At 38.8% G+C, this 27,388-nt stretch overlaps 1 protein-coding gene across 14 annotated transcripts in view; it reads left to right on the forward strand.

The window, feature by feature from the left end:
• Positions 1 to 27,388, forward strand: part of MBNL1 (muscleblind like splicing regulator 1) — a 193,543-nt gene that overhangs the window by 89,948 nt on the left and 76,207 nt on the right. For 2 of the 14 annotated variants that reach the window (XM_037044803.1, XM_037044801.1), the window contains exon 2: positions 530 to 1,084. The exons of the other annotated variants lie outside the window; for them this stretch is intronic. The gene's annotated coding sequence lies outside the window, so the exon portion shown is untranslated. The remainder of the gene's footprint in view (positions 1 to 529; positions 1,085 to 27,388) is intronic. 14 annotated transcript variants of the gene reach the window in all.

Genomic DNA, 27,388 nt, shown 5'->3' on the forward strand with positions numbered 1-27,388 from the left:
TCTCCACGGAAAAGAGAACGTTACGAAGTCCCAGGTTCGGGAGAACCTATGAGTGGTTTGTTGGCAACCTACTAAGTGAATCCCAGTGCCCGCTCCTCCTCCTCTTCTCTCCTTCCCTTTGCTACGACCTCTCCACTTCTCATCTCGGAACACCCTTTGTCCACTTGCTGCTGCTGCTTCATCGCCTTCTCTCATCTCATTGAATTCCTTCAGTATCCCTCCTCTGCTCATGATAGAAAGTGATGTATTTGATGAAACATGTTGTACTTCTTTTAAAAGCAATTTTACTTCTTTTTCAATTTAACCTTCTCTCCGTCTTTTCCTTTTCTCCTTTAATGAGGGACAGCTTTGCCTTTTAGCCTCTGTTGCCTTGTAGCTTGCTCCCTGTGACGTTTTATATTTGTACATTTCCTTATCTTAACATAAATGTTATAGTGGCAGGATTTAGGAATTTTATGAAATGTTAGATTTTTAACCTTGAATGCAGTAGGCATATACTATAATGTGTCTTCCTTACTTTTCTTTCTAGAACTAGAGCTCCATTTCCCGTCCACTGTGTTTTTGGCTGTCTTACGGGGATGCTAGAATGGCCTACCTCCATGTATTTTGTTGCATTTCGCCATTGCTTCTTGTGTTCTGTCGGGGAATTTTGGTGATTCTTTTCAAGCGCTACCTGAGCTCTGTGCTAGTTATGCCCCTTCCCCCAGGGTCCCCTGCTGTGTGGCCCTGTCCCCACTTCCCTAGCCCTGCCCGTTGACAGAGCCTTGGGTTCCCTTATGGCTGCCTCTAAACCCTTGTGAGGGCCGGAATATCCTCCCCCTGCTGCTACAATTGAGCCCAGTGCTGGGTACCACGTTGCCTTCTACACTTGCTTTCAGTTGTTAAGGCTTCCCAAGCTTTGGCTGTGGCTCAGTGATCCTGCTGGCAAAACCCTGGAGCTTTCCTAGCCTCGACACTCAGTGGTAGCAGCAGGTGTTGGGATTGCTCCAAGCCCCTAAGACCCTGGGAGCAAGAGAATGGCCGTTTGACATAGACCTCAGGAATTTTCAAAGCATCACGAAACCTCTCCAGAAGGTATGTAAAGGTAAGATTCTGATTTCTCTAGGAAGCTGTTTAGAAGCTGAAACACGGGTTTAATGTAGACTGAATAGCATTGGAATCTATGAAACACTTTGTCTCCTTCACAATGTACATGGTATATCTAGAAAGAGAACTCTAATTGAAAATTAAAACAGTTAAAAATAAAACAGGAAAGATTTATTTTTCCAAAGCCTGTATTCTGTTTACTTGCTTGTTAATGTTTTTAAACAAAAACTATTAAGTGATTATATCCTCAAATTCTTCCACCCAAATTCCTAAACTCATCATTAACCCAAAAGGAGTAAGAACAGCTCAGATACTGGTAGTGCTAGGGTGCATGGTTGTTCTTTGTCAAAAATTACTGCTTAGCATTCTAAACGTAGCAGTTCTCTCTCTTTTAGGGCTTTGCTTTTAGTTTGTTGTTTTTTAACAGGGGATTATTCCCCCGGTCCTAGTTTGTTTTGGGGGGAAAATGGCTCCAAATGGGTGTAAACAGCCTGGATGGAGGATGTGTATGGGGCCTTCAAGTGTGTGGCATCTGAGAGTGAACAACACAAATGATTTCTTCAGCATTTTAGCTTTTGTGGCAGTGCCTATTTATTTATAACCCTTTGTTCTTCACTCTGCCTCCGTTCGTGGGCATGAATCTGTGAAATGATATTAAGGTACTTCCGCTAATGTGAGCTCTTGGGCGGCCTTACTCTCAAATCATGTCTTCTTTCCCCCTTGTTTTCAATGGACTTAATCTCATAATTGATTCCTTAGAATTGGAATCAAGGCTGTTAGCTGCTGTCATACTGAAGCGCTTTCACTTCAGGAACCAAAAATGTAATGGCAGTTTTAAAGATGAAAAAGAAGAGCGTTTATACTAATAGCTTTACAAACTGAAAAATACGATTTATTCCTGATAGTGCTTACTTGCGATGCTTATTTTTAAAACTGAAACGTGTTTAACAACATTATACTTGCACTTGATAATACCTAAGTTTTATTTCCACTAGACAGAAGGTTTTAAAGTCTTTCTAGTATAGTAAATGGGGTAATAGATTTCAAATGTAAAATTGGAAAAGGGAAATTTTAATGCTTTCATTCTTACTATTGATTATGAGTTTGCATTTTTAAAATGTATTGCACAGTCTTAAGTAGGCATATGTCTTGTTCTTAAGTGAGCCTACTGAGTGCATTTATTTTCTTTTTTAAAAAATTTATCTGAGATTCTTATATTTCCCTGAGATAAGAGAGTAAATGGAATATATATGTATATGTGCACATATATCATTTTAAATGACTTAATTAACTATTAAGATAAAGTGATAGATTGGACTTATGGATATTTATAAAATTACTTTAAAACTTTAAAATGACTTCAAAATATTTTTCATGGAACATAGTGAATTAGTGGTATTTACTGTATTTAATATTTTATCGATAAAGTAACTCCACAAAAGCAGGGCACAATCCATTGATATTTAGAGTTTAGTGATTACTTTGGGGGCTTGCAGAACAGGTATGTGATTTCAAAAAATAGTGGCGCCATAAAGGCCTTAGAACTAGAGGCCCAATAACTCAAAATATCTGAAGCCCAGGGCCAAGGCCAGATCCAAGGCACTGAATCCTGATCCAGTGTCCATGCCCATGCAGTGCTATTTACTGAAGTTGCAGTACGACGTTCAAGGGGCCACCTTACCAACTCTGCAGAGTAATGAATGGATCCTAGGAACTGAAGAGATTCTTCAGCACCAAGTGTGTCTAAGCCTGGCTGACAAACATGGGCTTCTTGTGCACTGGAGCGTGGTTGAGGTCTTTTGAATTCCTTTTTATGTCTGCCTTGTTTAGTGGGGGTTTTATTACAGTGGGACTTTGAAAAATACTGTTGAAGAACCATTAAAATATTTTCTCTTTGAAGGAAGTATAGAATTTCTGGCGTGCTGTTTATTTCCATTTATGATCCTGTGAATTGGGCAATTATCTGAAATATTAAATGGTTAGAATTGAAAAATAAGAACAATGTGCAAATTATAGGCAGTTTGTTTTCTGTTTGTGCAAATAAAAGCAGTTTATTTTCTCTTTCTAAGCTAAAATTTTTAATTGACTTCCACTGTTTCCAAACTTGAAAAATTCCTTTGCTCGCATCTTTAAAGATAGTTGTTTATTTGTGACATCCTAAAAGTGCAATGAATGTACATTACATTTGCATGAAATTATTTGCTGTATTTATTTATTTATTTACTTACTTATTTACTTTTAAGATTTTATTCATTTATCTTTAGAAGGGAAGGGAAGGGGAGAGGGAGAGAAATATCAATGTATGGTTGCTTCTCACATGTTCCCCCCTGGGAACTGGCCTGCAGACCAGGCATGTGCCCTGACTGGGAGTTGAACTGTGATCCCTTAGTTCACAGGCCCGCACTCAATCCACTGAGCTATACCAGCCAGGGCTATTTGCTGTATTTATTAATTAAATGCTTTCTGGTCACTGACTTAGAAATATTACTTCAAACTCCATTGTTTCCTGACTTTACTGGATACCTACCATCATTTACATAGGCCATGCTCAGGCTCCTTCTGCGTGACTCCTTGTGAGACACAGTTGTAACCCAGACCCCTTGCGTGATGTCCAAGATGGACTCAAGGCCCAAAATGGACCTAAGAAAAAAGCTGTGTGCAAAATTAAGAATGTAAACTACGAATTCTCTTTTCAGGAAGTTTAATTTGAAAAATAGTTGGAATATTTTTGGCACAGGAATTTATAACACTGATTTAAGAAAAAAATATGAAGCACTTATTCGTGGAGAATCATAAAAGTCTTATCCTGTTTTTCAAAGTGAAGTGTTGACCCCGTCATTCGTGTCCCTAAGTGTCTGTGCCATTGCTCAACATGTAAGACTCGTGCCTCTGAATTCCTAGTTACCCTTTGTCCCTTCTTGGTGAGTATGGGATCTGTCCTGGCCAGTGGGCTGTGAGCAAAATATTTACAACAGATACTGAGAAATGTCAAATGTAAGCCTTTTATGATATCATAAATTCTCTGTTGTAATGAATAAACCCGAGTCACTGGTGATGTTAGATGTGCCCACGCAGGAAAGAGAGACAAGAACAGACCTGCAGGTGGTCTGAGCAACTGACAGAGGACTCAAAATGAGCCCTGATACTGATGTTCATGGTCCATTAAAGGAGTTTCATACTTCAAAAATAAAGTATTCCTGTTGGTTATTTATTTTGTTATGTGGGAATAAAAGTCAGCTGGATCGGCATTATTCAAAATTAAAGTTATCTCTGTAGTTAATAATAAGTTATTGATGACCTACCACTGCCAGTCCCCATTATAATAATCATCTCATTTATTCTTCAAACAACGTCTTGAGGTAGGTAGTTTTATTATTTTACGTTTACGAAATGAAGAAACCGAAGCCCAGAGAAGTTAAATAACCTGCTGAGATGTCATAGCCGGACACAAGGATTTGAACCTGGGATGTGTGGCTCCAGTGTCTATGCTCAGAGCCCCTTTTCAGCTGGAAGCACTCTCAGTGAGTGCTCATTCCCAGGTTTGGTCCTCACCCTTTCATGGCAGAGTGCCAGCCAGATGCCTCTGCCTGAGCCGCTTCTGACTCAGTTTGAGCTGCTGCTGTTCACTCACTGGCTATTTGACCTTGGAAAGGTTATTGCTTATTATCATCTCACAGAATAGTCCCATCTGCTCTAACGTATCAATAATAGTATTTCTTGTGAGGGCTTTTATGAATATTTCATTTAATGTAATGAGTCAGTGTACGCCAAGCACTTAGCACAGTGGCTAACATATAGAAAAGAGCCAGTAAATTGTTGATGTTATTATGTCATTTCCCAAGGTCACACAACTAGAAAGTGATCAAGCCCAAATTCAGACCCAAGTCTGTGGGATTGGAAAACTTAAAACAGAAACACATACACACATACACTCTTTCTGTAAGCAACAGCGACAACAGGAGCCACAAAGCAAAAGTCATGCTTTCTCTGGACTCGGACACTGCCTTCCATCCCCACCCGTACCATTTATGATGAATAAATCACAATGTCATGTACGCTGATGAGAAAAGGAGTGTAGTTTAGTAGTTAAAGGAAAACTAAGGCTTTCAAGGATTGGAATTTCAGTCCTGTACAAACCATATGATATGAAGCAAGTTATGTCACCCCTCTAGGGTTCTTTTTTTTTTATTTTAGATTTTTATTTATTTATATTTAGAGGGGAATGGAAAGAGAGAAGGAGAGAAATATCAATGTATGGTTGCCTCTCATGAGTCCCCTGCTAGGAACTGGCCTGCAACCCAGGCATGTGCCCTGACTGGGAGTCGAACCGGGATCGTGTGGTTCGCAGGCCCGTGCTCAATCCACTGAGCTACACCAGCCAGGGCTCTAGGGTTCTTTATCTGTATATGGAGCTAATAATAGTACCAATTCTATTGGATTATTGTGGGTAGTAAATGGTAAGTTCCAGAAATGGGACAGAATAACTCCTTTAAGGATGTCATAGTCACCAGGGGGCTTAGTTGCCTTGCAGGAAGCACAGGATGCCTGGGCCTCCCTCGGGGACACAGGAAGGGTTAAGGCAGATCCCGGGGGTGGACCAGGGAGCCAAATATCCAGAATCTTTGTAGTGACTGGTTGTGGGACCTGGCAGAATGGAAACTGTCTGTGTAGCCTGATTAATGAGTATATGAAAAAAGTATTTCAAATCATATTAAAACTTTCAAGCAGAGAACATATTTCAAGAATTAAAAACTACTCAGGTCCATTTACATTGGCTTTTTCATGGTTATAAATAGTATGCTGGCATTAAAAACTCAATTTTGGTGTCAGAGACCTGAGGAAAATGAATCTGTAAATATGTCATTAATGTGTATAGTCATATGAAGAAGTTATCAAAAATATGGTTTTAACTATGTAGTATGATAAAATTATAATTGGAAGTACAAGAATACAAAATTAGGAGCTCATGTGGATGATGTGGGAAGTCAGAGTAATTCTTAAAGCTGAAATATTTGTGGGGAATAGTTGGTAAGATTTTGAGTTTTTTCATTGTAAATTTTGCACTCTTTTGGTGTATATTCCCCCCAAATAACAAGATTAAAACATCTTTTAATCAAAGTCTACGTTAAAAGCATAAAACATACTAAAAAGAACAAAGAAAAGTATGCCTAGTGTTAACCTCAACAATTATGTTGATATTTAAGTCAGAGACCTGAGGAAAATGAATCTGTAAATATGTCATTAATGTGTATGGCGAAAAACGCCATAATGGTGTTTTTCGGTGTCTGATCAGGTATTCTAATTACTCGGCGTGGTAGATTCAGACCAGGCACATCAGCCCCTCCCATGCAATCCCAGGATATGTGTGCTGGCACCTGGAAGTCAGCTGTGTAGAAAACTTCAACGAAGAGTTAGAATCAAACCAAATGTTTCCATGAACATTGGTGTCTCCTTCGATTGAAAAAGAATGTATGTCCTGGCTGAGCTTCTGTAACATTAAGATAGCGTGGCTCTTTTCAGAGTATCTCAAGATCAAACTCCTAAATCCAGTGCTAAGTTATTACACATGGTAAGAAGTTGGCTTTGAAAAACACACACTGATATGAAAGTAAACAAAAAATTGAGTCCAAGAATGGAAAAATTGTCACTCACACACGCATGCTTTATTTTATATAGAAAGGTAGGCTTCTTCCATGCTTTTATTTTCCAGCATGCCTGCAAACTCTTCTTCTCTTCTCACTCAGTCTAAATGCACAAACATGCACACAGGTGGAAATGACTCACACACGTGCAGGCTCACACATGCCTAGAGCAGGAAGTGCAAGATACTAACTCCCTGGGGGTCTTTTTAATCATCTCTGTGCCCCTGAGTTATGTGGGCACCCAGGATACTATTTGTGATTTGTAGGTAGAAACACCCGGCAGTACTTTTTTCTTTTTGTCCTTGTTTCTTCTTTTCTGATGCCTGCTTTTAGTTTATCTTGGCAACCCGTTCTGTGAGTTTTAATTAGGTACTAAGTTTGAGAAATTCGGGAGCACTATGTACTAACTTAGAGACGGTAAATGCATCATAAAATCCTTTGCACATGAAATAACTTAGGTACCTGAGTACTGGTTTCTCTTCTCCCAGCCCTTGCTCTGGACCTGTGCTTGGATGTTTAATCTGCTCTGCTTTACCCTTTTAAAAACACACAAGGCAGTGGTACATATACCATCAGTGGGATCTCTCCTGTAGGAGAATTTTGTCATTGGAAATAAAAGTGTCAACGCTGAGAAAAAAATGTTATAAACAATGTAAGTGGTGTGTGGGAATCATCAGCCTCTTCACCACTTATCTGGCAGTCGGCCGTTGATGCAGGAATTTCTTAAAGAACCTTGCCATTAAAAAAATTAAGTTTGCCACATGGAACAAGCCAGACAAATGTTCAAGAATACTGTTTTTATTTACATGATCAGTTGTATTGTTAAACCACTGTCCGTGTGTTGATGTGCGTGTGTGTTTGTAATGCATTAGACATCATTGGCAGAAATGAACTCTCACGCCATGTCTAAGTAGAAATGCACACACAGTCGCGTAACTTTCCAATGAAGAGCATTGTCTTCGCAGCCAGTTGACAAGGGCTCAAACCCCAGCTCCACTTCCTTATTGCTTGTGTTTCCTTGGATAGGTTACTAGATTTCTCTCGGCCTCATATATCTAATCTTTATCATGGGGATAATAAAAAAAAAACTCCAGGATTATTTTGTGAATTAAGTAAACTAATAAGCTTAAACCATGCAGAACAGTACCTTCCAAGTTCTAGATTTGTTATAAGTTATGATCTTTTTGCTATTGTTTTTATTTTATGCCTCGTTTCTAATAGAAGTGGTTGTTCTACCTCCTGTCTTAGAAGATAGGGTTGATGGGAACCAGCATTCTTATAAAAAGGTAAAGCTGAGAGTCAGCGAGAGTTTCAGTCCTTTTTCCTTTTCGCTCGATCCCTCCCCACCGACCCTCCCTGCTCACCCCCCCCCCCCCCCGTGATTGGCAGCCGGTTCTCCATCTACGCATCTGTCTCTATTTCGCTTGTTAGTTCACTTAGTTCACTTTGTTCATTAGATTCTGCATATGAGTGATTTCGTGTGGTATTTGTCTTTCTCTGACTTGCTTATTTCACTTAGCATAATGCTCTCCAGGTCCCTATCCACGCTACCACAAAGGGTGAACTTTTCAAAGTCCAGGATTAAGGGATTGAGTTTATACTTTCTTTTATGTAATTTTAGTTTCAGAACTGTATTAACATATTTGCAAACAAACACTTAATACATTCTCATGTTTGTTACCTAACTCCACTATATTAAGATTACCATATGGAAGAAGGTAATCTTAAAAAGGACATCTTAGCTCAGAGCAAAATTTGATTTCTAAGTTCATTATAGGACAAAAAATATTTTTAAGTATCTTTATTGGGTTGAAAGGTAACAGGCTAAAAAATAAAGTTCATTATTTTTGAAAAACAAATTGTTATTTCTTAAAATAACAGAACCTTCAAAAGGAATTAAAATAATCCCTTAATTATTTTGTTATAATTTTCCATTTCAAAGGTATTTTAATTATGTTTGTCTTCAGATTTCATGTTAAAGTCTTCAGATGTTATGCTTAAGGCTTCAAATAGGCTCTTTGCTACTTGTAACTCAAATATACTAATTTGAATGGAATCAGGTCAGTTTCTACTTAGGGTTCATAACATTCTTGATGGTATTTTTGATGGCAGTCAGGATCTTTATAGCAGAGAAGACTAAAAATCATGGACAGACTTGGCGACATCACTGGACTTTGACTCTGTAAGGCAGTCTCTTGTGACAGGTCTCTGCTTAATCACCTGTAACTACCTGTGTAGCTTGCGCCCTTGGCAGCGCAGCGTCCATGGTGCCCCCCTAACTGAATAAAATCCGGTGGAGATAGTACACAGCCCAGCCCCGCTGGTGGTTTCTGCTTCATCGTGTTTATGAAGGGAGGCATCTATCTCAAAGGCAGTATATATGCAAGTTTAAAATGACACCGTAAAAAGTCATTTTTTCTCTGAAACTTGCCCACTAATGACACAATTGTATGTTGCTCTTGTGAGCACTAAAACTGAAAGTGTAATTATTGTTTTTATAATATAATTAGTAGGATGAATTTTAATCATTTAGAAGAATAGTGGGGTGGGAGGAAAGAGTCCAGACTCTTTCTTTTCTTGAAGCTAAGTCATTAATTGTAGAAATCAAGATCATCTTTAAAATTTATTCTACAGTTTTGAGACTGGTTTCTGTTGTCCAAAAGAGTGTAATAAACACTAGAAAAGGTAGAATTCACTATGCCAACAAAGTGTATTATTTCCTCAACAGCAAGATAAGTCAATGCGTGTTTATTGAATAAATGAATATGTTCTGGTTAAAATCAATGAGTGAATGAGTAGATGAATGGTTGGATAAGCTTATTGGTAACACAATCTACCTCCTGCTTATTATTTTTAGGGAACAGTGCTTATTTTAAAGTACTCTAAAAATTTGTTGAAAAAATTTCTTATTTTCTTTTCTGGTAACAGCAATGAGGACTATAGTTGGGTGAGGACTTTGTAGGTTATAAGGCATTGTTTATGTAGGTTGAAATATCCTATGTTTACAGAACTTTTGGAAATCATTAGATGAGAAAACACAAATTGTAAGCAAAAGGGCAGTTAGTATTAGTCTAAAAATAAACATTGGTCCATGTAACAGCTTCCTAAATAAATAGAATATGGATTTTAAATAGAAATGGATTAAGGAAAGTGCAGTGGTTTAGAAGAACTTAGTGGTTTTTTAATCCCTATTTTCATTTGGTTTTGATGGCAATTGTTAATTAAGGAACACCATGCACTACATATTTTTAACCATTTAGCCAGCGACAGCAACACCCAAAAGTATATTAGGCATTTTGGCTGGTGACAGAAAGCATTGGACTTGACATTGTCATGGCAGGTTTTTAACTATGGGAGGAAACGTTTGAAGAAACAGGCTAAATATCCATATGAATGTAAGGCCTGGAAGTCTTAGGGTGTTCTGGAAGCATAATAAACCTCACTGAGCCAGGGAACAGAAAGAGAAATAAACGGGTGGAAGTTGCCGAGAAGAGCCTTTGCCGGTAAGGAAGCAAGTTCTCATCAACATACGTTCCGGCAATCATGCCGTCTCTTGGGACTCATTCCCCAGGAATGTATCCCTTGTGCTAAACAGAACTTGTGTAAACACGCTCTGTAGACATTCGAAAATACTTGAACAACAGTTCTTCAGGGGTTACTATGTAATTATTTCTAGCTGTTGCATTTATTTATCTTGGTACCAATTTATGGAGCTAGTTTTTGACTTGTGTTACCTACAGTGTCTTATTTCATAGCTTGGAAAAGTACATAAGCAGCAGTTAAGAAAAATGCAAACATCGGTGGCTTTATTCAGCAAGTAGAACAACTGGAAACTTATTTCATATTATTTTGTAAATGAATAGCTGAATGTAACATTATATCCATGACATGTTAAAAAAAAGTGGAAACTTGGATTTCTGAATAAACATCTTATCAAAACACTAGCTGTTGATTTTATCTGTAGAAAGTTTTTTGCTGTTTCTACAAAGCCTAGAGGAAATTACTGAACTAGAAAAGCTGAATGTTATTTTGGACTAATCTTGTAGTCATCCTAATAATAGGGAATTATTTAGCTCTTATTTTTCATAAATAGTCCATTTTGAACAATAAAAGTCACATAGCCCACTCAAGGATATTTCAGGAAAATCGATGTGGTACTGAAAAAGTGAGCATATAAATGTTTCGTGCAATGCTACTGTTTTATCACTCAACATTCTCAGCATTAGGAAAATTAGCTGAAAGTGGTGTGGAGGTGTATAGTTTGGGTGATTAGGTATGGGGCACTGCCAGTGAAATATATGTGTGTTCTCTTCCTTTTTATATTGTCATCATATTAAATAGATAAATATATGTACAACATATAATAGTGATGAAAATACGGTATTGATGTGTTTTTACTTTTTGGGTAAAATGACCAGGGAGCAGGTAACTGATTTGGTTTGGGATGGTGGAATTTACAGAAAAAGTGTGTGAAGGTCATTCACACGGAATGTGATAGGGTCATATATTACAGGACCGGGCTGTGTTCCAGTCAGAGGAGGGATATAAATGAGATTTAATTGATCTCCAGGTAATGAGCAGTCAGAGTGGAGAGAAATCCAAAAACATGACAGAGAACATGCAGATTTATAAGTAGTGGAAAAGGAAAACGGTACATTGTCAAGAGAGACAAAAGAGAAATAGGGTGATTCCTGGTGCCAGTTGCCACAGACAGGATGAGAAATGAGAAAAGGACACTTAGCCTGGAGAGTAACCTTTGAGAAAGCAGTCTGAGTGGAACTGGGAGGCAGGAGGTAAAATCCCCTTGGCGAACCAGATCCCGAGTTGAGTCACTAGTAAATTGGAAGGTAGGTAGTAGGACTCAAATTTAGACAACTCTGTAAAGAAATCCAGTAATAAAAAGAAGAGAAGATGTGGATGGCCGCGGAAGAACTCGGCAGGAAAAAGATTGTCATTGAAGAGTGGAGGTTTGTTCCACCCACGGAAACTTTTTTCTAGTGAAGGAAGGCGCGGGAGTCATTGAAGAGGAAAAGAATGAAGACTCATGAAAGTAGGGACAGGGGAGAGTACTGTGTCTCGGAGAAGTTGAGAAGAGGTCAAAAAGTGGCTAGAGAGGTTGACCTTGGTCAGGTAGATGAACCCAACCCTTGAGGCAGGTGGAAGGAGAAGGTGCTCAGCCAGGGGATCACTCTCCCAGCATCACCTCCCGCCGCCCCCACCTGCATTTTCACCTTGTTTGTTGGGTGGCTCGCTGCCTTGTGTTCACACTCCTTTGTGTGTTGATTTTTAAATCCTGCCGTTTCCCTTTGCTTATTGTCCATCTTGACTGTAAATTTTGTGAGGGCAGAGGCCATGTTTTGCCCATGTACATATTGCTTAATGAGCTCCCTTTTCGTGCGCCCCCCTAACGCATTTCACTAGTATCAAAGCCCGAGCTGTCAGGGGAAGGCCTTGCAGCCCAGCCTGTTCATGGGAGTACAGGGTGGAAGGCTGACTAGCTACCCATGTGAACCTCAAAAGGTGTTTGTAAAACAAATCCCTAAGTTCAGATGACTGGGAAAAGTTATGAAATCAGACTCTTGTTTTTTCCTGGTTAAAAAGAAAAACTTATGACATAACAAAACACAACTTAGACCTCAGGAGTAGATACTTCCAAACCCAGATAAAAATTGTAATCATAATTCATTGTGGGAAGTGGAAGCATTTCACTGAAAAGAAAATACTTACAAAAAGACAAACATTTGTGCAGCACATGTTTGCTAAATCCTGTGGTTTATACCACTGTCTATATCAGCCAAATAAAATCAGGTGATGGCTTTAACTTTTTGTCTGATCTCTACTCTAAACACAGATCCCTTGGTTAGAAGAGTTATGTTTTCTGTTTCTTTCTTAGCAAAAGTAATTCTAAGCAAAAACTAAAGTGAAAGGTTGTCTTAGCCTCTGATTTAGAAAACATAGTAAATATGTCTCTATTTATAGAAAAATCTGTTACTCTTTGTTTTATGGTTGCTACTAATCCACTCTTTACTTTTTATATAAATGATCATCTTTGAAAAAAAGTAGAGCTCCGTAGATACAAAATGATTATAGCTACTGTTTTCATGGTTTTAGACCCAATATTATATTGAAACTGAAATTTTACCTGTTTAAATTTCTAAATGATGTAAAGCTATAAAGTTTATAATGTATGCCACTTGGTTTCATTCCTCCTGAAACTATTTGGTTTTATTTCAATTAACAAACAAGTAGGGAAGGGAAGAACTGAGGGGCGAGACAAGATATTCAAATAAGTAAAATGTGGCAAATGATGGCTTTTCATATATTTATTTTTCATATTTTTACCACTATTACCCAAAAGCAGTGTAAAACACTGACTGACTGTGACTGCTGTGCCGTTGCACAGACATCTTATTTTCTCCTGAGAACGGCCAGGAAAGCATGAGAAGGTACTTTAAGTTCATTGGAATTACAGACTGAAGCAGTACTTTTCCCTGGTCCGCCCTCCGGAGCAGCCCTTCAGTCTGGACTCCGCACTCCAGCCTCCCTGCGGCTTCTTACACACAGCTCACCGTCTCACACGTGTACTTCTCATCATGCTGCCTTCTCACGACAGCTTCCCCATTCTTGTTTCCTTAAGTAAGGACTACCTGTCCTTCTAGACTCAACAGCAGTGGCAGGTCCTCCCAGCAGCCTCCCTTGGTCTTTCCATTCCCGAGACCGAGGGAGATGGCCCCATGGAACCCCGCTGCCGTGGTTTCTGTTATGATTGTTCCCAAGGTTCCAGGTCTCCAGGGTGCAGCAGAGACTGGGAGCCTCCGCTCTGTGCCCACGGTGGCTGACACCGTGGTGTACATGCTCACCTAGTATTGCTGCAATGATGGCATGCACAAATAGCTGAGCGTTAAAATGACTCTCCTCAAGTTTTTGTTACTGGAGAAATTTTTATGTTTTTCAGGTATATATTTTATATTATCTAGCACATGGAACTTATTTGGGTGCTCAAGACATGTTGATTGAGGGAAGGAATGAGCAAAGAGCTCAATGAGAGTATTAAAAAGAAAAGACTGGCACTCGATTCCACCCAAATGTCTGAGAAGAAAACTGGCATCACGATTTGCTAGTGGGACATAGAGCCAGACTTCCTCTGTTCACATACCAGGTGGACCTCATACTGCAGCCTGGAACTTGGCAATGACATTACCTGTCCTGTAGTGTGAAGGCAAGGTTTAAATGAGTTTGAGTGTGCAACCACATGGGGCGGAGCCTATGTCCAGTTTAAGTTTGCTTTACACATTTAATGCCAAGGATTATGAGCTTAGGATATAAATGTTTAAATTTTCGACTGAGCTGAGAATTAGAGAGTGACTACAATTTGATGTTGATGGATTAAAAGGAAGCAGAATATTTTAAACTTTGGCCTTTTACTATGCATTTGATAATCCTGGAAACTGAGACAAAATTCACTTTTTAGTGCTAGCATAAAATATTTGCACATGATTTAAGGTACCATGAAGTCTAAAAACAATTAAGTTGGATAAGATTGTAGAATTGACCTTTTCCTTCAGATGTTATTTTCTTTCATTGTCAAATGAGCATTCTGTTAGAAAAATGCAGTCATTAGTTAGTGAGCAGATGGCAGGGTACAGCTAGGCTAGCCATGTTATTAGATGCAGTCCACAATCTAGACTAATATACTGACTATAAGTATCACCTATTCTTTTAAAAAGTATGAACTTCAAAACCAATTTAATATGAAAATTTTCCACGAAATGTACTTTGTTTCCAAGAATCATTTAATCTGCTTCCAGCTGATTTCAATATTCAAATAAATTTAATCAAAAGCACAGAGTGAAAAAGCAGCATGAGCTGTCACACATTGCTGCCACGTGTTGGCTCCACCCCCCCCCCCCAGGACACAGGGGGTCACCATGGAGCTTGTTCTTTAGCATAGTACCTGCTGCCCAGGTGAGCTGATGACCAGTAATAGCAGGAGTGGCCACTGTGGCTCTGCAGCGTACTGACTTCAGTACATACATACAAACACATGCGAGATTGCATCTGACCTCATTGCATGACCCTGTGTGTGTCATGGGAAGAAGCAAGAGTCCTGGAATGGTGCGGAGTGGCCCCACAGTGGTGTGAAGTGGAGACTGTGCTTTCGTTTGAATCTCGTACCTAGTGCCCTAGTGCAGCACAGCAGAGGTTGGTGACAGTCACGAGGCAAGCGTCTGTTTTCATGTGCTTCATTTTTTTAGACTGTTCTCTGATTCATTAAAATGTGTGCTGAAGCAGCAGTCTCCTGGCTTGTATTGTTATACCCAGGTGCAATTTTTATCATCTCAAACTGAAATAAACAAATATCCCAGCACGTGTTTTACATATAAAGACTGTCCAGAGACTCCGTGACTTTGTTCTCTTCTGAGATTGAGTAGAAACTTAAGTGTCTTTCTCAGTTTTTATGTGCCAACAGCAGCACTGAACTTTGTGAGTTAAGCATGTTACTCCTTTATAAAATATCTTGATCAGTATCTACTCCTTGAAAGAAACAACCGAATCCTAGAATGTAATATATATGGAGGCAAGAATGCTGCTGAGTAATCCAGGTTTGCCTAAGAAAGGACCCCCTTAAAGTGTCCTGGTTTTAAATGGTATACAGATATTTCTTCTCTTTTTTTCTGTAATTCTTAAGAGTTGGATGTTTAGCTGTTAATAATATCTGTCCCTAAAAGGGCATATATCCACCTTGAAAATGGAAATTAATTATGTGGAGTAAAATAATATTACCATATTTTTCAGGACATTAACTTTATGATAGTAATGATTTATTTTAGTTTTTAAAATTATATCAGCATAATTATTTTCCGTATCCCAAAGGAGGTGTGTATATGTATGTATGTATTGCATGTGTGTGTCTGTGCGTGTGTGTGTTCTTACAGTCCTCCAAATACATTTTAATTCAAAGTCATACATCTCCCCTGTGATGTTGCCATGCTTAGAATCCCAAATGCAGTGAGTCCTATGGTGGAGGGACAGCCCAGGAATAAGACTGAGTTCTGTCTCCAAATTCACTGTTTCCTATTGATGTGAGTTTTGGGCTCCCCTTCCCCATCTTCTCAGCAGAGATCACACAGTCCTGAATTACAGAGTGTGCCTTATCTGTCCCCACTAAGCTGCTGGGAGGATGTAATTGGGGAGGCCCTCAGGATTGGTCGAGGCGGTTGGTGATCTCATCAACCCTCCGTGAAGGCCACGGGGAGAAGGTTGGCCAGTTGTCAGAAGCCCTGATTGTAGTCAAGACCATTGTTCACTAGTTCGTGATCCTCAGCCAGCATTTCACATGGCAAAGCTTACCTCTGAATTAAGGTAGCAGACATCTGCCTTGATGACTTCTGATGACTGCTGTGAGGGTTTTAGAACATGGCAATGTGTCATGTAAACAAAAACAGTGGTGGTTTTTCCCTCCTATCTCTGGTCCTAGGTCCCGTGCCTGAGAGGCAGGAAGGCCACCGAGAGCAAAGGTGGGAGGGAGGCTTAGAGGGTCCTGTTGTTTCAGTCATGTGATAACTAGGGTTCTGAGTGTGTGTGTGCTTTTTTTTTTCTGGGGGGAGAAAGAATATGTAGAAAAGTGGCAGAGAAATTAAATCTCCCAAGGTGTTTTCCATTTTCCTACTTTATTCTTGTTTCTGTATGTTGCTTCTCTCACAGTACCTCCTGGTTGTGGACTGACATGTGAATGAGCACTTTAACTGATCAGGAAAACCTCAGCCTCAGGGAGAAAACACAAAATGATCAAAGCAGTGAGATACAAAGAGTCAGAAGTAGGTTGGCTCCTGTCTTATGTTGTCAGCATATCAGGATATGGATGGCGATAGAGGAACGAGAACTCACACTGAAATTAGAAATATGTGGCTCCCTAGGGTCTGTGGGACAGAAAACACCAGAGAAGTTGAAAATGAAGATGGAGGTGTGAGAATGTGTATGTGCGTGTGCATAAAGTAAGAAATGAGTATTTTCGTGGGTGCTATTTAAGAAAAAAATGCACTTGTTTGCTTTAGAATATTAAATTTCATACCACATCGGTGAGGACAGCTTCTGACATCCCATGAAGAGTCCAAATGTGTATAAAGGAAGAATTATTAAAATTTTAAAAAGTGGATTGTGATTCAAGGAGCTTAAAAATTATATGCAAGTTTATTCACTACTTATAAATGTAATCTTGTTTGATTCCTGATATTTTATTTAGAGATTCTTTCAACTTACTCATATTTAAACATAGATGTATTAATGAAGGTAGTAAGTGTAATGTTTAATTACTGCCTTAAGAATTGTATAGCCTGATTTATGAAAAAAAAGACGAGTAAAGAGGAGAAAAGTAGAGTTGAAAATTATCTTTTGTGATTTAAGTGGATCATTAAAATAAAGAATTGAAAAGAGGACAAAAGCTATTGAAAAAAAATGTATCTCATTCGCTTTTAAATATCCAAGTTGAATTACTTTTCCACCTAAATAGGTATCTTTCCTTTGCTCATAGAAACGAAGAGAATGACTTGAGATGTCTAAGTGATGGCATTCAACTTTTCTCTTTTATTCATACCAATAGAACATATTGTGCATCTTTTCTGATTATGGATTGCTTAAGAAAGTGCTGGTTCAGCTGTCCTTTCCATCAAAGGAATACAGTGACCCATGTGGGTTGACTTCTGAATTATAAAAAATTATCATCTGGTTTTTAAACTAATGCTGTGTATAGAAAGATACCAGTTGCTTACAAATATCTCAACAGATATCTTGTATTGGTTAATTTCCCCTGAAGGGAAAACAGCTTGACCCTTTAAAAACTACATTTAGTATTTATGAACAAAGGTTAATTACTCCCCTGGAGAGTAAAGCCCTATATTCGCAGGATAACACAGTTTAAATTCGACCACCTGTTCTACCTTAGACATCATCTGCGCATATAAGCAAGTAGTGGCTTTGTTTCCTTCCTTCTTGGTTGACCCTAGCAGGAACAATGCATGTTTTGACCTAGTCTCAGGGGCAGGACAGATGACATCGGAAGTTCCAAATACTTGCTTTACCAGGAGAATCCAACCTGATTTCTTGCTAAGAGATTGCTGAACAAATTTCAAAATTTCTCTCCATGTTTCATGTACTTTTTTATTTAAAATACCATTCAGTCAAAATTTTCAGTTAGTAATTATCATAAGATGTATAGTTGATTTCTGATTGTCTATGTTGTAAATGTTAAACATCTCTCTGGGAGAGAATAAAAAAATCACCTTGATTTATTATGTCTGCTGGATTCTGTGGTAGAAATACTAAGCATAACTGTTTTTAAGCAACCAATGGGAAGTCCCTGAATGTGGAGGCGAGGACCAATACATACAGTCAACTAATACCAGCCAATGTAAGCCGGCTTCAGCACACTCCTGGAGGGTCCACATTACAGAATCCCAAAGTGCCCCTTCTAGGATTTGAGGGAGGCATGAAGGCGAAGGTACCGGATGGCTCTAGACAGCCTCTATCAGCATTAGTGAACATTAGTGAATGCAACTGTGCCATGTGAGTCTGGCTGTGGGTTCCAGGCCCCTTCTATTCACACACAAATTCCTCAGTGATGCTTGGTGAATTAAAAAGCTGGAAGAGGGTTCAGACAGTTAGTAAATCATCCCTGCAGTCACCAGACTCACGCTATGAAGCTCAAAGAAGAACAATACTGAGTATATTCCCAAGAGAGATTTGGAAAAGTGGACTATTACTGCCTCTTGAAAATATTGGCCTTTTCCTCCCTGTTCAGCTTCTCCCTGGTTACCTGCCTATCAAGTTTTCAGTAGATTCTTTGGGCTTTGTCATGGCAACCAAGCACCTTGGCCAGCGTCCTGACGATTTCCAAATGTTTAATTATCTCTTGTTTGTAATATATTTATTCTGTCACTTTTTTTTAGGATGTTCACCCTACTACTTCTTGAATAGGTCCTTGTCTTGCACTTGTAATCAGATTAGAGTTCCATTATTTCTCCCCTCCTCCATTATGTTTCACATTTTTTGAAGCAAAGGCAGCGCCCATGTTGTACCCTAATATAACAAAACTGTAAAGAGAGCCCTACACCCAAATCCTGGTGATTACACTAAGTGCTAGCCAAAGATAGTGCACCCATCCAGTGGTACTATTTTTTTAAATTTTAATACAAATTTAAAAAAATTTTAATGGATAGAATCTGGTACGATCCAATGGCTTATTCCATGTAGGTCATTCACACATCCTGGGACGCATCCTGGGGCCTCCTCCTCTTCGCCGCCCCCCCCATCCTTATCAAGACATCTCAGGAATCTCCCTTTCTGTGAGGTCTTCTTTAATTAGCCTCCTCTCTCCCAGACCTAATTACAGGCTCTGCACTGATTCTGCTTGGGGCTTCCTTAGCCAATACTTGACCCTTCTTGGACATCTGTTATAATTGCCGATGTTTTCCTTCCAACATTTTACTGAAGAAATTTCAAGCCCAGCAGAATTGCAATGCTGGTGTCGTAAATACCCATAGGCCTTTTAAGTAGATTTGCCGAGTAGATTTATGCTTTTATACACATTTCTTTTTCTGAATTTGCTTCTTTTATTAGACAGCCTTTCCTTGCAAAAGAACTTGCTGCCTGCGGATTAAGTATATTCAGTCATTTTTGGAGGTTTACGACTTGATTTGTTCATCAAATATTTGTTAAACTAGCTACTATTGTAACAGACTCTGAAGCTGAACCTTGAAGGCTTCAGTGAGTAGATAGCTTGACTATAGAATCTGTATATAATTGAGGATGGTTGGATTACAAGGAGAGGATAAAATGTTACCATTGTTAAGTGGGGGAAAGAACCCGGGAAAGTACCATCATTCATCCATTCATTGATTCAGGCTTTCAGTCAACCATGTTCATTATCTGCTCTCGACCAGACACTGCCAGGAGCTCTTAGTGGTCACAGATGAGGCCTCTTACCTTTAACATTTCAGCTGCACATGTGAGAGGGTCATCAGAGATTGCAGTGGGACCCCTCATGAATGGGGGTCCCCAGGGTGCTATGGAAACAGGAGAGGAGAGCAGGCCAGGCCAGGCTTCCTGAGCAGTTTCAGTTGATGCTTGGATAGTAATTTGAAGGATAAGGATAAGGAGTAAACTAGGCAAAGAGAAAGAGAAAGCACATTTGAGACTGAAGTATCTGTGCATTTCAAGCCAGAGAAGCATGTGGGGAAAAAAGGGGGGCTATTCCAGGAACTGCCAGCAGTTTGGTGTGACTGGAGTGGCAGTTGCCAAGGAGCATTTGTGGGGAAAGGAAACGCTCGGGGCCTGCAGCTAAGGCCCCACGGAGGAGGGACTTTCTGAGTTCCACTGAGAAGTTGACTCTGGCCCTGAAAACGACGGGAAACAACATTGAGTGGTTCCTGTGGGCTAGTGATAAATAGCAGATTTGTGTTAAAGCAAACTTATCCAGGAAAGGGTGGTGAAGAGGATGGATCTTAATATTTTTAATTTGGGCAGACTAAATATTGCTCTAATAGGGGCTAAGTGGAAGAATAAAAGTGATTCACTGGCAGGGTTAGGTAATTGGTGTTCATTTAATAAATTCATCAGACTGTTGTTACCTCAACTAACATATCTTACCCCCAAATCAATTTTATTTTATTTCAGACATTTTCTCCTAAGATAACTGACATATAAAATTTTTAAAAGGATTGTATTGCTCACAGCGAGGAGTTAGTAGTCCCTGCAGCTAATACTGCAGAGGAAAAGAGAGAGAGAGAAAGAGAGAGAGAGAGAAGAGGGGAGGGGCAGCAGGGGAGGAGAACAGAGAAGAAAGACACAAATTGAGAAGGAGAAGGAGCAGCTATAATTAGACACTTAGTTCTTCAGGGTACTGGTTGTCATTTAAATTATTTTATTTCTTGCTGCAACACTCTGTTGAGAAAGTGAATAGGAATTAATCAATGAAACCATAACAGTGATTCTGGAGATTCTGTAATTGATGCGGTGTTTTTGTTTATGGGCCCAGCTAGACCTGATTGACTTGCAGATTGCAGCAGCTCTGACAGAGCAGCCTGTGCTCACATTTCAGCGCCCCGTGCAGGGTGCTGAGGCGCTGGCAGGACCAGAGGGCTTCCGCCTGCGTCTGAGATAGCATTAATGGGGTCACCGGTGCAGACGGTGCAAGTCTGTGATAGGGATTCCAGAAACTTACTTAAATTAGCTGTGTTCAAAATATCCCACCGTGTTGGTTTAAACTTCTGCAGACAAGCAAAAGTCAATGCCACAAACGCATAAATAAGCTTGATTTCTGAAGGCCATGTTATTAAATAGACTCTCAGGTAGACCAGGGTTTCTTATCTGCAGTATTGACATTTTGGACCTGATAATTGTTTGTTGTGGGGATCATCCTGTGTATTGTGTGGGGGGTGCTTAACAGCGCCCCCTGGCTGCTACCCTCTGGCAGCTCCCCTTCAGCCTTTAGTTCTGACAACCAAACTTGTCTCCAAATTGCCAAATGGCCGCCAGTGGGCACGCAAAAAAAAATACTTAACCTTCTTATGGGTAATTGCATTTATTCTTTTCTCAAATATATGTATCTATATTTATGTAAATATAGACACAGATGGAGATGTGTTTTGGCACTTCACTGGAGTGCTCAAATTCAGAAAATATTGCATAGCATGAGTAAATCTGAACTCTCTATGGGACTGTCTAATTTAATATATATGAGATTTTAGTATTTAAAAAATTAATGAACAGAGAAAGAACACTGAATTACAGAAATGTGTATCAAATAAAGTAGATGACAAATTATATATTTTACATAATAATAATTATAATACCAATTAACAAATTATATGTTTTTACATAATAATAGCAGAATTAGGATTAAAGCTGTAAAAAGGTAACCAAAAAATAGTGGGTCCTTTTTACTCATGGTTTACAATATGGGAATTATACATTATTTTAGAATTTCAATCTTCTCTGTAAATTTAATATATTTCCACTTTGGAAATGTTATTACTAGTATCCGAAAATAGTATTGAGATATAAATTTAATTTTTTATGGGAATTTATATGTACCTTATATACTAAAGCCTAATCTTTATTCTGAAATGTTAACCACTCAATGTTAAGTTTATAGACTGAGCCACAAGATACCATGGTAAAGGGTGTTGACATAAGCTTTTAGAAGGGACATACAACTATTATTACATTGAATAGAGGTATTAGAATTTTTCCAGCTAGATTCATAGAAGATCAGTAAGTTTCTACAAGGAAAAGGATGCAGGTGGTAGATAACTGATCCAGTGAAGTTGATTTGTTTTAGCCCAGCATTACACTATTTCTACCACTTTTCCCACTGAGTCTTTACTGAGCACTATCTGCGAGGCATCATGGTGCCACACTAGGAGCTTACATGATTTTATTCATTCTGTGAAATGGCCCACTGAGTCAAGTGTTGATAGTTCCATTTAAGAGATAAGAAAGCTAAGAATTAAATGCTTAAATACAGGCCATATAGTTGGTCAGTAAAAGAACCAGAGGTTGAGCCTAGATGCTACCGTCCTTTCTTCACTGGGTACATTCAACAAGTACCTGCAAGGTACCAGGGACTTTGCAATGAAGAAAGCATGGTACTTCTCAGATGTCAGTTCCTGCCCTGGTACAGATGATAGCCTTCATCAGATCATCCTCACATCTCCTCCTTTTTCATACTTTGTCTCAATCATAACAGAGAATGAGATCTATCCATCATGTAGCCGATGAACCCAGGGAACATCACCTGTGAGTTGATACAGTAGCCATGTCCCATCAAAGCCTTTCCATGAAGAAGATACCTATCGGGTGAACTTTCTGTTCCCACAGCATGTTATAAAGTCAAGATGTCCTTATCCTTCATGTTCAACTCCCGGAATAGAGTTCCTTCTTTCTCCAATTCGATCACTTCAGTTATGTGATTGATAGAGACTATAATATCATCTTTGTTTTGCAGTGCCTGCATCTTTTATATAGAAAATTCCTTAAGATGAGTGACATCTGTGTACAATGTAGCTATAGTATGACTTACAATAACTTTGTGTTTTTGTTATCTCAGCAAGAGATCACTTGCAAGGGGACAATGTATCCTTTGTGATTTCTAGTGAAACACTGCATGCTTTTTCATGTCTAGCACATGTGCGGCGTGGCAGAGGTCAAGGAGGATAAATCCATTGCCTGACTGCCGTCACTCCAGAAACCCACCCCAGTCAGAGTGGATGTGGAAGTGCAAACCTGCCTCACTCCCTAAATGAGATATTAATCAGATATGTTCTCTGACTTGTAAAACAAAGGCTTTGACTACACTATGTATTTATGGCCCAGATTGAACCAGTAGTGAACAGATTTAATTGGAAAGTAAAAATGGGTCTTCAAAACCATTTTATGTGGAACATACTTACAACTTTAGACTGTTTTGCAAATCTAGTCCTGCCAATAGAATTGATCTCATAAAGTATTTTAAACTAGTAAGCCTCAATCCTGGGAAGAAAGTCAGTTGCACAGAGGGAAGGAGATTATAGCAGAGAGTAGATTTGTTATCACAACAGTGGAAAGGACTCCAATTTATTTTGTGACTTGTTCTGCTTTCTTTCTCTCTCTCTTTCTTTTGACATAACCTCTTTTGATGTGTTAGTGAAGATCCAGGCCAGTCCGCGTGAGGACCTTGGTTGCAGATATGCTGGGAACTCCATGGGAAGAAGCTGCTTTGCCTGAATGCTGAGCTGTCTTCCAGCATCATGAGCTCAGCCGTTTATACTTGGCCTTTCCTTGGGGAACCTCTTCAGGTGACCCCAGCCACTGAATCTGCATACCACCAAACGCAGGGCGTTTGCAGGTGGCTTATTTAGAGAGCATGGAACTATGTTAGAGTTTGAAATATACACAGGCCCTATCTTTAGAAGGTTTACCCCCTGTAAATATATTTTGAGGTGAACTTCCTAAAGAGTAATCCAAAAGTCACTTGTTTAGCAGTTTGTAAATTTTGAAGGTAAAGTAGATATGCAGCCTAAACACAATTTTTTACAATTTTTATAATTTTAGTTTCTTGTGTTACTTAGCTAGCTAAGTGAAAAGATCGGGTGACTTAACTTTTCTCTTTAGCTTCCAGCAAACAGGTAACATGGTCGAATGTACCATTTCCACACTGGTGCAATACAAGGCAACACAGCTCATGTATTAATACTGCCAACCGTTCTCCATCTGAAGTCTTACAGCCTTGCATTTTCAAATTGCGGTATCTCAAATTGGATGAATGTGATTGGGTCTTTAAGCACAGTTTATCTTCCCTAATAGAGAACTTGCTAAAAAAAAGATGCAATGGAAGTTAAGTTAGTGATGTTAAGCAGTTTTTTTTTTTTTTTTACAAAAAGTCTAGCTCCTGAAAATAGAGTTAAGGAGTGTTTGATTCATTCTACTTTGTCTTAAGAACAGTTTGGGAACAACTGGTAGATAGAGCCTTGAGGTTAGTATAACAGAACTAAATTATTTTAAACACACAATTTTGTTCAATATCTTCCAAAAGGCTGAAAATGTATGCAGTTTTGTTCCCCACCCCCCGAATTCCAAGATAGTTTCCAGGGACCTTGTCTCATTTGGGATTTTCTATTAGCTTAAAAAGGGGAAGATAGTTCTGTAATATATGCATATGAGTATGATTTATGTGTGTGTATATGGGGGGTGAAGAAGGAGATACATTTTTGGACTCAGATATAAGGGAATCTTTCAAAAGCATCAACAAGGCAGCCTGCCTGGAGGTAAAATGTCAGAGGATGCTGAATTTGTAGCAATCCAGGAGGAAGGCAAGACTGATAGTCCATGAACCTTCATTGCTTCATCTACCAAATGAGGTGTTGATGTAACACTATCTCTAAATTCTGTTCTAGGATTCCCCAGTTTGGTAACTGCAAAATGAAAACTGCATAAAGAACAGTAGTCTCAGTAGTGACCCCAGTGGCGCTGGGAAGTGTTAACTAGGCTTGTGATCTAAGCCAGGGAGGTTGTTGCTGTTTGAATATCGAGTGACAGCCTTTCAACCTTGGATTTAATTAAAATCAGAAATGTCTCATTTTGGTCCTAAAGACCAAAATATACCTTATTTCAAGACATCATTTTTAGAGAAAGTACATGTTTTTTTATCAGGTGTAATTTTTACCAGTTGATTTTTATAGCACTTAATTTTATTCCATTTCAATCTATTTTCTTTTTATTTTGCTGTGTGAGTCATCTTGCTGCACTCCGCAGAGAATAATGTAATATCCTCAGCACCTAATAAGCTGACAGATACCATTTCCATTTGAATGTGGATGCTATGGAAAATTTAACTGAATTAAGCTATAATGCTTCACTTACTTTTAAGTGGTCCATGTTGGAAGATTAATGAAGGAATCTTTCAGTTTATTGTTCTGTTTTGAAAATGTAGCAATCCAATGCTTTGAGAAGATGGGTTATGACAGGTGCAAGACTGAAATCTAAATACGTAGACAGAATGATAAAACAAATACCACAGCCAATTAGGAAGGTGAGCAAGTTTTTGAACATCGTAGTCATCCTTTGTTGTTTTATTATTCATTATGTAAATGAGGGACATCAAAATCATTGCTTGCTAATTAGTTATTAGGGATGGTGAATTAAGACAGATTTTCTTTAGATACCATCTCACTGGCCCTTAATTAACAGTCAAATAATAGTTTTTAGAATATTACACATTACTAGTTTGATGTAGCAAAGATAGACTAGAATGATACAGTGTTCATATTTTATAGTAAACTTGAAGATGTGTTCAATATTTACTTAAAGTAATTGATGCTTTAATTCTAACAGAAAAATATATTAGACATAGTTTATATTTTGCCTCTAGTGATTTGGTTGGTTTAGGGAAAGTAATCATTTAATGCAAAATTCGATGTTTATGTATTTCCAAATAATTTTTAAAGGAAGATTTCAAGCCTATACAGAAGTGGAAAGAATAATATAATGTAGCATATTGTCAAGACTTTGCTTGGGGGTATGCGGATGATGGGCTTATATTTTAAAGCAAGTCCTAAATGACATATAACTTCTTGTGAAAATGCTTTAATGTGCATCTTGTACATATGAAGACATTTTTAAAAAAAATGAAGATCCTTATTTTTTCTTCTTTAGAAATACTTAAGTTTAAATGTAGTTATAAATCAGAAGAGAACGGCCCAGTTACAGAAAGAGCGCTTATAAAATCACCTGTTATTTTTAAATTACTATGGACAATGATTTCTTCTTTGAAAATTATCCAATTTGTAGAAGTCCAACAACAGACAGTATTCTACTGATTTTCTTTTCTTTTCAAGAGGGGGTGGCTGGGTAGAGAAAGGCCGCTTTCGTTTTCATTCGCTGGATGGTGGGCGTGTGCAGTGACCTGATGAAAACAAAACGCTCTGGGGTGTCTTCGGCTGGCAGTCATCTGCCCCACTTTGTGTAATCGGTGTCAGCCACCAGCGTCTCCCAGCAGCTCTGCACGTGGTCACTCCCCAGCTTAACATAAATCATTAAGTAGCTACACTACAGTGGCTGAAACCCATGGAGCTGACAGATATGCTTTGGCATTTCCCTCACATGCCATGATCATTCAAACGAGGGTGTGAACTTGGATTCAAAGGAAGCAGGCTGAAAACAGGCAGATGCGATTGCTGGGAAAGTAAAATGGATGTATCACCTGTGGAATGATCTAGATAAAGTTTACCAAGTAAGAATGAAGTATGCAGTGTGTCCCTGAACGGGGAAAAATAACTGGCGAGGTACAGGAGGGCTTCAGGTTGTCGGAACTGCGGACTGGGCAGCTTGCCACCCCAGTGCGCCCACCTCCCACAGCTCGTAGTGTTCTCCTGGGTCACAGGAGGGCGTGTAACGTGGGAGTAATTCTTTTTCCCATGGACAAAGAAGAACTGACTTCATCATGTTATTTCTTGGAATGTGTCTATTATTATGTCTTGTTTACATGAAAAAGAAGATATCTTTTCACACATGTACATTATAAGCAGTGGAGGTTTTTAGCTCCTTTTGAGAGTGGTTGTATTCAGCGGGGAATAGAGATGGGTTTGCTCCAAGTTTTTTTTTTCTCTCTTAACTAAAGCATCAGTGCCGAGAGTCTCCTTTTGGCAACTTGTTTCCAGCTCTTCTCACAATGAAGTGTAGAGAATTGAAGGTTAATTTCATTGAAATCATGAATGCACGGCCGTCTGTAGACGATCAGTTAGTTGAGATAAACACCACTGATTACTGTTGAATTATGCATAAGAGTATTTACAACATCCTGGGTAATGAATCCATGCAGGTAAATAATAATTATTTAATAATAGAAACCTATCACTTAAATTTCCATACATTTCTTGAGTCTTGAAAGGATTTTTTTCCCAACTGGTTGGTACTGTTGTGTAGTTGAAGAAGTTTTGGCCAGTGCCTTCTGAGCCCCATTTATTTCCCTTTAGACTTCAGAAGATCCAGGTTTAGATATCAGCCCTTTGTTTCCAGGGGAAGTTTTTACACATTTTTATAATCCTGCTAGAGGACACATCAATATACTCATAAGTTAATAGTTTGAAGTATAATATGAAATCATATTTTTAAAAGGAAACAAACTT

The sequence above is a fragment of the Sturnira hondurensis genome, unplaced genomic scaffold (assembly GCF_014824575.4).
Source record: "Sturnira hondurensis isolate 20B ecotype Veracruz unplaced genomic scaffold, ASM1482457v3 Scaffold0004152, whole genome shotgun sequence".
In the NCBI taxonomy this organism is placed as follows: domain Eukaryota; kingdom Metazoa; phylum Chordata; class Mammalia; order Chiroptera; family Phyllostomidae; genus Sturnira; species Sturnira hondurensis.